General features: G+C 36.3%; 1 protein-coding gene across 9 annotated transcripts in view; it reads left to right on the top strand.

Annotated features, from left to right (window-relative positions):
- Window positions 1–1,939: 1,939 nt before the first annotated feature.
- LOC106880501 (microtubule-associated serine/threonine-protein kinase 3) overlaps window positions 1,940–16,292 on the top strand; it is a 256,534-nt gene continuing 242,181 nt past the window's right edge. For 5 of the 9 annotated variants that reach the window (XM_089357477.1, XM_089357468.1, XM_089357472.1 and 2 more), the window contains exon 1: window positions 1,940–2,229. The gene's annotated coding sequence lies outside the window, so the exon portion shown is untranslated. Of the gene's footprint in view, window positions 2,230–14,237; window positions 14,387–16,292 lie in introns of those variants that run through there. The other 4 variants (XM_089357474.1, XM_089357465.1, XM_089357480.1 and 1 more) reach the window with 2 other exon arrangements.

Below are 16,292 nucleotides of genomic sequence, written 5' to 3'. Positions count from 1 at the left end.
CTATCTATCTATCTCACCCTTTGACTACGACCGCAATAAACTTGTATCCTGTTGAAAGTACCTACCACCTCACCCGGCAACGAGTTGGCAAAGTCGTTACAGCATCTGACAGAATGCTTCGCGATAATTTTTCCAACTATCTGTACACTGAATTCAAAACACACAGAGGTCAACTTAGCCTTTCTTTCTTTAATAATCGATAAAAAGGTACCAAACCAAGACAGTGGATCGGCGAAGCTGTAAGAACTCAGAGCAGATGTCTTGCAAAAGTTGTTCCGTTTCTTTGCGTTTTGAGTTCAAATCCCACCATAGACTATTTTAATGACTTGATTTTAGCGATCTCGGAAAGGCGTCGAGCTGGCAGGATCGGTGAAATAAGTGCCAATAATCGACTAGCCTTCCCTAACAGCCACAAAGTTTCAGGCGCAATGTCTATAACAGAAATAATTTTATCGATACCGGAAGTTTGAAATGCAAACTTAACTTCGATGGAATTGATTTGAACTCAGGATGTAGAGAATCAGAACGAATGCTACAAAACATATTGTCCCGATACTCTAACGATTCTATCAGCACGCCAGTCTTCTCTTCATTTACGAGAAGGAAAAAATAGAGATAAACTCGTCGCCCTGTTTAACACAACCACTTGGTAAACCAGCTGACCATTCTCTTGCAAGCATGCAGTCCAGATTTCCACTTTAAGGATACCTTTCTCTCTCCCTAAGCCATATAACGGGTCAGGTGCACTGAAATTTTCATCTGACCAAAACATAGAAATTAAAAGAAAAAAATTCTGCCGCTCAGTCACGGGTCTTGTAAAGTACAGACTACACAGAACAGTAGCTGTATCAACTTTATCAGCATTGACCTTCGTCACCAGCCTTAAACATCAGCCACATCTAGTCACCAGTCACATACCTACCGAATATTTATATACGACTTATAAAGGTCATTAGTACTGACCTAACCCTTCTAATTAATTAATTTTAAAAGAGAGAGAGAGAGAGAGAGAGAGAGAAAATTATAGAAAAAATTTATACACGTACTCGAAATGTATTTGTAAATCAATTAAGTGTTCATTAAGCTGCGTTGCATAAGAAAGAAAGAAAGAAATTAGCCACACGTAGTGAGGATAGAGAGAAAGCGGAAGACAGAAATAAATAGATTAAGAGTGATATATAAAATATATATATATATATAGAGAGAGAGAGAGAGAGAGAGAGAAAGAGAGAGAGAGAGGCAGAGGAATAAAAAGCGAGAAAAAGAGAGATAGAAAGCGTGAGATAGGGGAAAAAAGAGAGATAAAGAGAGAGGGGAAAAAAGGTAGTGTTGATGAGGCAGTGGTGGTGGGCGGAAGTTACCGAGGCAGGTATCCAATGAACGGAAGCTGTTCTTGATAAATCCCATAATGCAAAGTTCCGATACTTGTCAGGCTTGACTTTCTAGCAGTCTGACTGTCTGCATCAATGAATGAATGAATGAGAAACGAACGAACCCGCAAAAATAAAGTCACTGGTTTTTCCCTCCTTTTTACCTCTACCCCACACTCTCAGTTTGTTAGTACACTGCCTTCTCCCCCACCTCTAACTTTGCTGGTAATGCCACCACTACCACCATAAACCGACCAACAAGTCATTTACCAAATCATCTTTACCGCGGTAACCGTAATAATAGTTGTAGTAGCGGTGGTAATTAAATTATTAGTACCAGCAGTAGCCACACTAATAATTATATTATTATTATCGGTAGTAGTAGCAACATTAGTAATTGCATTATTATTATTATTGATAGTAGTGGAGATAGTAATAGGACTTATTAACAGCAGAGGTGACGACGGTGGTTGTTGTGTTGATGATGGTGAAGCTGAGAGCGACGGTGGTGGCAACTACTATTACTACTACCACTGCTGCTACTACCACCACTACTACTACTATCAATCACTATGATGACGACCATTGAAAATCTGCTGGTCTCTGTTCAGCTCGGGTTTTTCTTACCAGTATAGTTGGGTCGGTTTGTTGTTTGGAGCTGATAGTAACGATGTCTACAACGACGACGACGACAACAAAAACAGTCAACGGAGCTATGTTCTAATAATGGTCTGTGAGTTTTAAGACACAACAAGCAGGTGGGGGTTACTGTGGACAATGTCTGGTACTGTTGGGCGGTTTTGCTACCTTTACGGAATACAACTAATCTCTACTACACCTGGCTGACCAAACAACACAAGTAAGTGGGAAAGTATTTATTATTACTCACATGACACACACACACACACATATATATATTTACATTTATATATATACATATATATATATTTACATTTATATATATATATATATATACACACACACACTCGCGTGCGGGTAAGTGCAAAAACATTTTCCTATATGCACACATTTAGAAGGATATCCGTTTATTTCTTCAGATATTAACTTACATGTGAATGCTTCTGTGTATGTATATGTGTGTACCTTCAAGCAAATAAACGCATATATATATATATATATATATATATATATATATATATATATATATATTTCTACACGTGTGTGTGTAGTATACATTGATGTAAATACATATATATATACTCGTGTTTATACATAGGTATATATGTGTATGTATATATATATATATATATATATATATATATATATATACATGCGTATATATATATACATGCATATGTATATACACATGCATATATACATAAATATGCATGCATATATTTATATATATACATGCATATATATATAGATATATATGCATGTATATATATGCATGTATATATATACATATATATATATACATATATATACACATGCATATATATATACACATGCATATATATATACACATGCATATATATATATATACATGCATATATATATATACATGCATATATATATACACATGCATATATATATACGTGCATATATATATATATACACACACACACATGCATATATATATATATATATATATATACACAAGCATATGTATATATACATGCATATTTTTATGTAACTACACACACGCACACATATATATGTCCAGTTCAACCCATGCCAGCATGGAAAGCGAAGGTAAAATGACAGCGGCAGAGATGAAATGTATACACCAGCATTTATACATACATGTGTGTGTATATACATCTATATACACATATTTAAATATGTATATGTAAATATATTCGCATATATATGCATGTACATTTGTATGCATATGTATATACATTTGCATGCGTGTACCTATATATATATGTGTACGATATATGTGCATGTGTACATACAAGCACATGTGTATATATATATGTGTGTGTGTATACATATATATACATGTAAAAATATATATAATGCAAAGTCACTCATCTCTTAAAACTAATTAATACAAAAGGAACTCGAGGCAATGAATGGAAGTAGTGTACATGTATATATACATATGTGTGCATGTGTACATACACACACATATGTATACATTATCATTATTGCTTTACATCTGCTTTCCATGCTGGCATGGGTTAGCTCAGTTGTTGCGATCCAAATCTATTCTTATTGAGAGTTACTGCCCACCTACATAGGTCACTTGTACTTTTCAGTGTTGGATTGGTGTCTCTGACTGGATGGGTGGACACCCTTCCTACCATCAACCACTTCACAGAGTGCACTGGGTGCATTTTATTCTCGCATCACCCCTAAAGAATATGTCGTGTCTTCTCAATTTCATATCATTTTTGCTTGTTCACTAATCTATCTTTATGAGGTGTACTTGGGTACATTCCATTGTGGAACCAGCAGTTGTGGCGTTTTCTTGGACACCATAGAATTAAAAAGTCCACATTCAATGTATTCATTCTTTTAAGGTAAACATGACAGAGCAGTAAGGAGAATTGACAAGAGAAGGCATTCTTTGAAGAAGAACCAGGATGGAATATGAAAGTGTTAGGTAGCAAGAGTGTAATGGTAGAAAATGAGTGGTTTGTGTGAGAGGGTGTGAGAAAGAGTGATGGGTGATAATGGAGGTGGCCCGTGGCCGAAGTCAGTTAGAAGTGACGCTGAAGTCGAAAATATTGGGTACAAACAGCTTTGATGTAATCCTTTATACATAGACCATATGAAATAAGGTTGTAGAGTGATAAGGATGATGATGATGATGATGGTAGTGAATTGAAATATGGATGGGTCCTGTACTATCCCATATTGCACGGATCACATGGTATGGTGAAAGGAAGGAAGGGTGAGTTTCAGAGGGATGAGAGGATTGAGTAGGTGACATTGTCATTCTTATTTTCACCAGCAGCATAGCTGAATGAATGGAAAAGAGAGCGATTGATAGAGATACAAATTTTTAGAAAGAGAGGTTGTCAAAGAAGCAGTGTGAAGCAGCAGATGTAGACATAACAGTATATTGATATATGTTATACTTCCTAGCCTCTATCACTACCAATTTTAATGCAAGTTTTGCCATGCTTGCACAAGTGGATGGGTGAATCTCCTCCCAAACTGCAATATTGCCAATCAACACAAATCTTTTGTCATCTTTTTCATGCGATGCAGCATCTTCAGATCATTCTTTGCCACTTTGTCCCAAGTCTTCTTTGGTTTCATTCTTCCACAGGTTCCATTCTCTTTGAGTACATGGCGCATCTTTGAAAATCTTATTTTCCTCCATTTGCATCACATGGCCATACAGTCTTCTCTCTTGCACAGTACATCAGATTCCTTTTATATGCAGTTTTTCTCTCAGCTTTTTCGTACTGCACTGTTTATGCACATTAATAATGTACATCCAGCAAAACTTCATTTCTTTCTTGTGTCCACAAACCCTCTGCATTTGGAGCCTACATATCACAAAAATGAAGTAATACACTTCCCATTCAGGCCTCATACAGTCTGCCTTTCACTTTGAAAAAGAAACCCTTTGTTGAGGTAGAGGTAATAGCTCTCTGAACTTTTTATCCAACCGATTCTTATATCCTAGTGACAGAAATGTCAGAATTGGCACTCTCACTTTTAATTAGGTTACCTTGGTAATGAATGCTCTCAATATTTCTTTTCTTCATTATAAATTTTACAATAGAATTTTTATCTAATTTTCTGCTTAAGTATGGCCATTTCCATGATTGTTGTGGGATCATTTCTTCCTTCATTTTAATATTATAGTCCTTGTTACATTTACTTTCATGTCTCTTTATTCTAGGGTTTGCTTCCTTGGGTGGAACTTCTCTGGGTTTACTATATGTACAGCTGTGCGCATGAAGTGATACCCCTATAGGTGTTAGCATGGGCAACAGGTGTTTAAAACCTTTGTTAGAGCTTACAAGGCTATGATATATGTGTGTTTTGTATGTGAATTTATATATAGGCGCAGGAGTGGCTGTGTGGAAGTAGCTTGCTTACCAACCACATGGTTCCAGGTTCAGGCCCACTGCGTGGCACCTTGGGCAAGTGTTTTCTACTATTGCCTCAGGCCGACAAAAGCCTTGTGAGTGGATTTGGTAGACGGAAACTGAAAGAAGCCCGTCATATATATGAATATATATATATATATATATATATATATATATATATAATGAATATATATATATATGTATGTGATGTGTGTGTGTATGTTTGTGTGTCTGTGTTTGTGCTCCTAGCATTGCTTGACAACTGATGCTGGTGTGTTTATGTCCCCGTCACTTAGCGGTTCAGCAAAAAGAGACCGATAGAATAAGTACTAGGCTTACAAAGAATAAGTCCCGGGGTCGATTTGCTCGACTAAAGGCGGTGCTCCAGCATGGCCACAGTCAAATGACTGAAACAAGTAAAAGAGAGTCAAGATATATATATATATATATATATAGTTTTAGGGAAAATAACCAAGTTTCAAGAACTCATCGATGATATATATATATATATATATATATATATATATATATATATGATATATATTTTTTATATTTATTTTATCTATAAAGCTCAATTTAATTTTAATTTTTTATAAATTGATTTTAATTGGGTTTTTACCTGTAATTTTGAATTTTGTCCCTAATATTATTATATATATATATATATATATATATATATATATATGTAAGAAGAGATTTTGTCAAGTGATAAAAGTAATGGGTATGTACTAAGAGTGCTCAGTTAGGTTTACCTCTAAAATTCCTGCTTGAACTGCTGCTGAAAGTGTGATGTTGAGTGTGCCTGTCAGAGGTAGCTAGTAAATGGTTTCTCCTATATTTCACTTCATCATTTGTTACAGTCACCTCTATCCTCCAAACCCCTGTATCACTTATTCTCACCACCCTCAATGTCCCTCAAGGGCATGTGCTGATATGTCTTGGCCACTATTGTTGGCAGAACTTCAACTCAGAATGTAAAGACAGACCAAATGCCAGTAAGCATTACGTCTGACATTTCTACCAGCTCACTGCCTTAATAATCATAATAATAATAATAATAATCATAATAATAATAATGGTTTCAGGTTTTGGTACAAGGCCAGCAATTTTGGGGAGGGGAAGTCGATTACATTGACCCCAGTCCTCCACTAGTATTTATTTTAAAGGATGAAAGGTAAAGTCAACCTCAGCAGAATTTGAACTCTGAATGTAAAGGGGGATGAAAAGCTGCTAAGCACTTTGTCCAGTGTGCTAACGATTCTGCCAGCTCATCGCCTTTATAATAATAATAATAATAATAATAATAATAATTAATAGTAATAATAAAGAAAATGATAATAATGGCCTTTGCATTTTGGCTTAAGGCAAACAATTTTTTTTTTTTTGAGGGGAGGGGGTCAATCAATTCTGTCAAACCCAATATTTAACTGGTGCTGTACTATATCGACTTTAATAGGAGGAAAGCCAAATTTGGCACTCATGGAATTTGAATTCAGCATGTGGTAAGTCAGAAGAAATACTGCAAAGCATTTTGTCTGACACTGTAACAACTCTATCTGCTTACCATCCTAATAATAATGAGAAAAGGTATTTCCAACTTTGGTGCCTGGCTAGCAACTTTGATGAGAGAGGTCGAGTTGATTACACTGACCTCAGTACTTGTACTCTATTTTATTGATACTTAGAGGATCAAGGGCAAAGACAACCTCTGTGGAATTTGAACTCATTACATAAAGACCAGAAGAAATGCCACAAAGCACTCATGTTCATAATTCTGCTAGCTTTCCATCCTAATGACAATGCTATTAATAACAAGGCCACAAAATTTAGTGGGCAATAAGATGATTACGTCAAACCCCATTTATCAACTGGTACTTATTTTATTGACCTTGAAAGGCATAGTCGACCTCTGCAGAAAGAGAACTCAAAACATAAAATTTGAAGAAATGTCATAGAGCCCTTGTGGCCAATAAAAGAAATCATTATCATTATTATTATTGTGGTTATCTTAGTGGCATTTCATCCATCTTTATGTTCTGAGTTCAAATTCCACCAAGGTCGACTTTGCCTTTTATCCAGCCGGTATCAATAAAATAAGTACCAGTTGAACACTGGTTCAATGTAATTGACTCATCCCCTCCCCCAAAATTGCTGCCCTTGGGGCAAAATTTGAAACCACTAATTATTATTATTATTATTATTATAGATTAAAGATAGGCTACATCACTGTATTGAGGAAATAAACATTAGGAAAACAACCCTCAACACATATACATGGTTTGAACTCAGAATGTGAAGTGTCGTAAATAAAGACAGCAAAGGGTTGTAGGAATAGTATAAAAAATACAATAGATAAAAACTGTTCGGTTGTTTGTCTCTTTTTCGCTTTTTTTGTTTTTTTGTTCTTTGTTCTAATTCATACCCAAACAAGTAGCTGCAGCAGCAGCTACAGCAACCAGCTTCTAATAGGAAGTTATTTATGAGATTGGCAGTCAGGGATGTGATGGTTATATTGTGTCAGGAGACTGAACTTAACTTCCTCCTCAAACACGTCATTCACTGCTCTTTGTGTGTGCGTGTGTGCATGCACACACACACACATATATAAATATATATATATATATATTCATAGGTGTGTGTATATATACATATGTTTATATACATACATATATACATTCACACACTCATATAGATATCATGCTGGTATGAATATATATATATATATATATATATATATATATTGTTTCTGTCATTTGACTGCTAACCTGTTAGGATTTTCAGCAAGAGATGGCAGAACCCTAAAATGTTGTCTAATGAGGGAAGAGTCCATGATCATGATATATATATATATATATATATATATATATATATATACACACACGTCAGACTTCTTTCAATTTCCATCTACCAAATCCATTCACATGCCTTTGGTCAGCCTAAGTCTATAGTAGAAGACACTTGCCCAAGGAACCACACAGTGGGACTGAACCCATAACCATGTGGTTGGGAAGAACACTTCTTACCACTCAAAATATCATCATCATCAAACATCCATTGTCCATGGTGGCATGGGTTATATATGAGTATGTATTTACATATGCTCATACTTGTGTATGTATATGTGTATATATAGATATATATAAATGTAGAAACCATGCCAAAGCAGACATTAGAACTTGGTGCAGCCCTCTGGCTTGTCTGTTTATGTCAAACTGTCCAACCCATGCCAGCATGGAAAAAGAGATACTAAATGATGATAATTTTGATGATGATGATCACATAGACACACACACTATAACTTGTTTACTAATTTACACACACACTAACGCAATCCAGTGTTCACTTTCATTAACTAATTGATTCACTGATTCACACATACACTCATACATGCTCACGTTTGCAGTGTGTGTTTGTGTCAAGTTATATATATACATATTCATGTGTGTTTGTCTGTGCCTGCATGGCTGTGGTCTCTTTACGCCTCAGCTTCAGAGTTCTCCATTCCTATTATTACCAATATCAATCAGTCAGATACCAAACACAATCACCATCTAACACCATGTTCTAAAAGCCACAATCCGAAAATAGATTGATAGAAAGAAGAGACAGGCATCGATTCTTAAATGAACAGATTCCATCTTGCTGATGAAGTAAATAAATAATAAAGCACTTGTTATATTCAATACATATACATCCATATATATACACTGAACACACACCATCATCACCACCTCCATCATTATTTAACATCCATTTTTCCATGCTTGCATGGGGCAGATGGAATCTGTTTCTACAGCTGTATGCTTTTCCTGTTGCCAACACTCACATCCAAGGAAGGTAATACTTTCCCTTAGCTCGACATGTTTCCCACAGAAGAAAGGAAATGAAAGACCTTGATTCTCTGACAATGATGATGATGCTCATTTAAAACCCTCTTCTGACATCTAGGATGTGTGCACACAAAACATAAACACACACACATTATAAAGACCCCACACACACACACACACACTTCAGTTATGAATGACCATGGGATTGCATCTACAAAGTTTCCCTCCGTGGCACAAGTTTGTGTTTCTATGGTTGGATGTCCTTCCTAATGCTAACCACTTTACAAAGTGTACTGAGTGCTTTTTACATGTCACTGACACCAGTGAGGTTACCTAGTAATTCACAAACATATATATATATATATAAAAAGAATAAGATAACAAAAGAATAAACAATTACCTTATGCACTTCATTAGCTTACAGCTGTTTCTACTTTAAGATGTAGTGGGTGCCTGAGTAACACCTTATAGTTTCATCAGAGCCTCAAATATGAAGTGCAATTTATTTGGGAAAAGGATTACATTTATGCATATATATTTAGGAAAAAATATTCCAATGAGAAAGCAAACACGTGTGTGGAGTGGAGAGCATTCTTTTGGTTTTTAAATACAAAATGAAAATGGAGATACTTTTCACCTATATACAGGAAAAAATACAACATTCCCTTTATTTTCCTTTTGTGAATTTTCAAAAGTTTCTTTGCATTGTTCTTTCCAACAATGAAGATTATGATTTTGCCAAAAAGAAACAGTTCCTCAACTAATTTCAAATTTCTTTTGAAAAATTTGGATGACAAGATTTTTACATTAAAAAAATAGGTTAATTACAATTCTGAAGCAAATTGCTTTTTAAAATTTTGCAGTTTAAACCCTTTTACTACAGAAACCGGACATATCCACTCAAAATTTTCACTACTCTTAATTATGGAAACCAATCTTTTGTTGAGGAATGTCGTGTTTGAAGCTTTTCTGTTGAGATATGTTAGGTTTATTGAGGCAACATGACTTGAAGAAGATACCATTTGTATTATCTGGTAGATATTTAATATCATTACTGGAATAACCGTGGAGGTGCAATGGCCCAGTGGTTAGGGCAGCGGACTCGTCATAGGATCGCGGTTTCGATTCCCAAACCGGGCGTTGTGGATGTTTATTGAGCGAAAACACCTAAAGCTCCACAAGGCTCCGGCAGGGGATGGTGGTGGACCCTGCTGTATTCTTTCACCACAACTTTCTCTCACTCTTTCTTCCTGTTTCTGTTGTACCTGTATTTCAAAGGGCCAGCCTTGTCACACTGTCTCACGCTGAATATCCCTGAGAACTGCGTTAAGGGTACACATGTCTGTGGAGTGCTCAGCCACTTGCACGTTAATTTCACGAGCAGGCTGTTCCATTGATCGGATCAACTGGAACCCACGACGTCGTAAGCGACGGAGTGCCAACAACAACAACTGGAATAACCAGGAAATTTAATTTTGCAGTTAAAGGGTTAATGCCAGTTCATCATCATCATTGTTTTAACATTGTCAGACAAGAATATATTGGGTTAGAGTTTTATACAGCTAGATACTCTTCCTATCACCAAACCCCACTGGTTTGTTTCCAAGGGAGATAATAATTTTCTCGTCTGTTAAATAATAGTGAAGGCGCATGACTCAGTGGTTTGAGCGTTGGGCTCACAATCATGTTTGATTCTTGAACGGGACTGTGTATTGTGTTCTTGAGCAAGACACTTTATTTCACGTTGCTCTAGTTTACTCAGCTTTAGAAATGATTTACTACGTCACTGGTGGCAAGCTGTATCAGCCTTTGCCTTTCCCTTGGATAACATCTGTGGGATGGATAGGGAAGGTGGTATGCATGGACGACTACTGGTCTTCCATAAACAGCCTTGTCCAGACTTGTACCTCGGAGGGAAATGCTCTAGGTGCAATCTCATGATCATTCATGACCGAAGGTCTTTAACCTGTTAAACAAGATAACCTGGACATAACTACATAGGGAAATGAAAATGAACAGCTTTTATTCTTTTACTTGTTTCAGTCATTTGACTGTGGCCATGCTGGAGCACTGCCTTTTCGTCAAAGAAATCAACCCCATGACTTATTCTTTGTAAACCTGATACTTATTCTATCGGTCAGTTTTACTGAACCGCTAAGTTACAGAGATTTAAACACACCAATATCGGTTGTCAAGTGATGGTGGGAAGGGACAAACGTGCACACACATACACAATGAGTTCTTTTTCAGTTTACAATAATTCTTGCCAGTGCCACATAAAAAATATCCTTGTTGCCATGTAAAGACCACCTATCACATAAAAAACACCCATGCCGGTGTCTCGTATAAAGCACCCATGCTGGTGCCACATATTCAAAACAGACAATTGGAGCTTTCTGGCTGGCCAGCTCCTGTCAGACTGTCCAACTCATGCCAGCATGGAAAACAGACGTTAAATGATGATGATGACTTACATTTTCTCGTTGATAAATTGAAAAAATGGCATAATCAGCAGCATCATCATCATTGATTTAACACCAACTTTTCCATTCTGGCATGGAATTTAAGGCAGATTTTCTACATTTGGATGTCCTTCCTGTGGCCAACCCTCATCTGTTTCAAAGTAAGGTGATGTTTCCCTGTGACCAGGCATGTTTTCACAGAAGACTGGAAATAAGAGACTCGGCTTGTGTGATGGTGATACTCCGATGATTTCAAGACAGAGACACACAAACGTAACATACGTGTGCACTATTCACACATCTTTTATCTTTTGCTTGTTTCCATCATTGACTTGTGGCCTGCTTTGAAGGGTTTAGTTTGGGGGTTCTCAACCATTTTTTACCTATGGACCCCTTTGATTCCCGTTTTACTTGGCTGGGCCCACATAGCCATTCGATGTATTGTATTTTTATAATCAAATATTATCAGGAATTATATAAAAGCCGTTGAAAACCTGGGATGAGGTGGTGAAGCACGACCTCCGAACATTAGGCCTCACCAAGGCAATGACTTCTGACCGAGACCTTTGGAAATATGCTGTGTGTGAGAAGACCCGGCAAGCCAAGTGAGACCAAAATCCAAGGCCTCTGCCAGGGATGTAGTCAGCCCACTTATGCGTACTCCGCTTGCGAAGACCTGTTGAAGCAAGTGAAATCGAAATCAAACTAAATTCGACGACTGGCCCCCATGCCAACGTCTCCTCCATTGGACTCTAAACTCTGCTTGTGAAGACCTGTTGGGGCAAATAAAAGCGAAATTGTGATGGCACCCCCGTTCAAGCATGATCTTTACCAGCGTCGCCTTCCTGGCACTTGTGCTGCAGCTTCGTGTTCCTGGCATGTGAAAAGTCATTTGAGTGAGATCGTTGCCAGTGCCGCTGGACTGACTCCTGTGCAGGTGGCATGTAAAGTATACCATTTTGAGCGTGGCTGTTGCCAGTACCGCCTGACTGGCCTTTGTGCCGGTGGCACGTAAAACCACCCACTACACTCTCGGAGTGGTTGGCATTAGGAAGGCCATCCAGCCATAGAAACTCTGCCAAATCAGATTGGAGCCTGGTGTAGCCATCTGGATCACCAGTCCTCAGTCAAATCGTCCAACCCATGCTAGCATGGAAAGCGGACGTGAAACAATGATGATGATGATGATGGTGGACATATAACCAATTTATTTGCACATAAACTTTTACTGGTCTGAAGCACAGTTTCTTTCATGGGCCCTGAAAAATTACCACAGACCCCCAATTTACTTTATGGCATCCATGGACACCCCCCCCCTATGGACCCCAGTTAATTTAGTTGAACAAATCAACCCCTGTACTTCTTTCAAGTGTAGTACTCAGTCACATTTTACCACACCACTAAGTTATGGGTATGTAAACAAACCAACAATGGTTAAGTGGTGGTGGAGTACAAACACAAATACATATGCACAAACACACACATCTAAATGATGGGCATCTTTCAGTTTCTATCTTCCATATCTACTCATGATTTTGATTGGCCCAGGGCTATAATAGAAGACACTTGCTTGAGGTGCCATGCATTGAGATTGAATGTGAAATCACATGGTTGGGAAGTGAACTTCAATACCACATTGCCATACCTGCAAGATCTATATACATACGTTTGTATATATATATATATATATATATATATATATATATAATTCTTCGAAACGCCGGAGTTTTAATGGTGGCAGCTAATGAAGGGGATGTTTCTATGTGGCCTGCTTGTTTGTTGCACCTTGTTTACCATTTTGTCCTTGTTCTTTTGCCACGTCATGTACCCAGTTATGTATCTATATGTACATGTAGATGAACGTATATACATACATGTACATATATATGCATATACTCATATATTGTTTATATATATATATATATATATATATATATATATATATATATATATATATATATATATATGTGTGTGTGTGTATGTATATTTATTTGTAGACATGTATGTACATATGTATAGGCTCCGATGAAGTTATAAGGTGAAACTCAGGCGCTTAACTTTGAGTCCACTGCATCCAGAACAGCTGTAAGCTAATGAAGTTCATAAGATAATCGCTTATTCCTTTGTCATCTCAATTGTTTGTGTGTGTGTGTATATATGTGTGTATGTATATATATGTGTGTGTATGTGTATATATATGTGTGTGTGTTTATATGTGTGTATATATATATATATGTGTGTGTGTATATATGCATGTATGTCTATGCATATATATATGAATGTATACTGAAAGTGACCAAAGACTCCTTAGTCACAAAAAGTCATGTTTTGTGGCCAAGGAGTCTTTGACACTTATTTCTAGCAATGCTGGTGCTCACTACACCCTTTGGTCGCTTTTAGTGACTGAATTATTTCCTTTTTAGTTTTAAATTGCTTCCGGACACCTTTATTATTTTTATATGAATGTATATAGTACGTATGTATATCTATATATACATATATGTGTATGTATACATTTTTATATCTATAAAAGTGTGTGTGCCCGCGCGCGTGTGTGTACCAGCCTGACTTGACACATTTCCTTGTTTGCATTATGATCAGTCACTCTGCTTTCAAAGATCTGTGGATTAAAAAGAAACCTCTTTTCTTGGAGACAGATAAAGATTTGCGTTTGGAAATGAACCAAGGACATACTATATATACGCGTGTGTATGATATTTTATAAAATTTAATTCGTTGTTGATGTTTAACCTTTCGTATGATCATATTAAGCAATCCTATGTTCAAAGAAGTTTTAGCTTAGACTGCTTCACCTTTTTAGAGGTAACTATATCTAGATTATCCAATGTGTCTTTTCCTTTTCAACGTAATTTGAGAGAGATTTAGTCGCCGTTTCTAGCAGTTCGGGTTGTTGTGCAAACGCTTCTTTGTTCACTCTACAGTTGATCAGTGTTCACAAATCATACGCACACATATGCGTACATGTGAATATATAAAATATAAACGGGAAGTACTGTGTACAGGTGTTTCTATTTGAATAGTGAGTGATATTTATATGTATGGATAGTTGTATGAATATATGTATTATATATATATATATATATATATATATATATCATATGTATGTCTGATGTATGAATATGTATATGTATGTCTAATGCCTATGCGTATGTACACATACAAATACACGTATACGTGTGTGAGAGAGAGAGAGACAGACAGACAGACAGACAGACAGACAGAAAATAATACGGATATCCTTATATGAAACTCACACATACGCACACGCATTTTAGCTAATAAAAAGGAAAAAGACAAAAAAGTAAATGAGGGTTTTGGCTCCTATTCGAGTTTCACTCTCCTGCATTTTGTATCACACACACACACACACAGTACGTAATCACACGCAATACGCGCGCGCGCACACACACACACACACACTACTGACGGAATCAATATAATGTGATCTGCAGTGAACAGCTGATACAGAGATTCTTCTGTAACATTAGGAGAGAGGGTGAGAGAAAGAAAGAGAAATAGAGAAGGTTCATGGTTTTATCTTTTGAAAAGCCAATCTAAAAATTTATGACGACTGTTTTTCGAGGTCATTGCCTTCACAGTTAGTGGCTGTCATTACAGAAGGCCAGAACTAGTAGTGCCTTTCAGTTTCTAGATGCTATTATTTATGCTTCCAAATCTATCTGAGCAGACCTATCACCAAGCATGATTCAACTCTGAACATCTCGTTTATTTATTTGTTATTCAAACAGGCTGTATCTAGGACTATATTTATTTATCATTATTATTTTTTCTTTTTAAAGACGGCTGTGGTTATAGATATTTGGCTGGTATTTCTTACGGGCTCAATGAACGAGCAAAGGCTCCCTTCCTGAGTTATTCTATCTCCAACAAAACGAAACTGAATGTGTGATCTGTTTACATATCTGTGTGTTGCCTGTTTAAATGGTCGGATCATGTGTTGCTATGTAAAATAGATCCGTTATGGTTAAGGTCACAGAGCCCTAGCTTTTATAAAGAAAGGCTGTTATGACGATATATATATATATGTGTGTATGTGTGTGTGTGTGTAACAAAATTTGGATGTTCCTGATTTTGTTACCTCGTAAATCTTTAAAATGCATCTTTCATTGTAACAAAACTATTGTTTGTTTTTTTTACTTTAGAAACGAGGAAGTCCTCTTAGCCTCACTACAGTGTCAAAAAAGACATGCATATTCATTCTAAAGAGAATTATGAGGAAACAAAGTCGCGAGAATTACTGTGAGAATAGAAACTGTATCGCGAATATGAATATTCAATAAAAAAGAAAAATGAAAACAAAGACCCAAATTATTATTGATTACTGGAGAAATTATGTATGCACGTCTCTCTCGCCCGCCTGCTTTATATATTTGTGTGTGTGTGTGTGTGTATATATATATATATATATATATATATATATATATATATATATATATATATATATATATATATATATATATATATATATATATATATATATATATATATATATATATATATATATATATATATGTGTGTGTGTGTGTGTGTATATATGTATGTGAGAAACAGAATTTGATTGAACTCCGA

This window comes from Octopus bimaculoides, chromosome 9 (assembly GCF_046866305.1).
Source record: "Octopus bimaculoides isolate indiv1 chromosome 9, ASM4686630v1, whole genome shotgun sequence".
Taxonomy (NCBI): Eukaryota; Metazoa; Mollusca; class Cephalopoda; order Octopoda; family Octopodidae; genus Octopus; species Octopus bimaculoides.
This window is presented reverse-complemented; position numbering and strand designations above follow the sequence as displayed.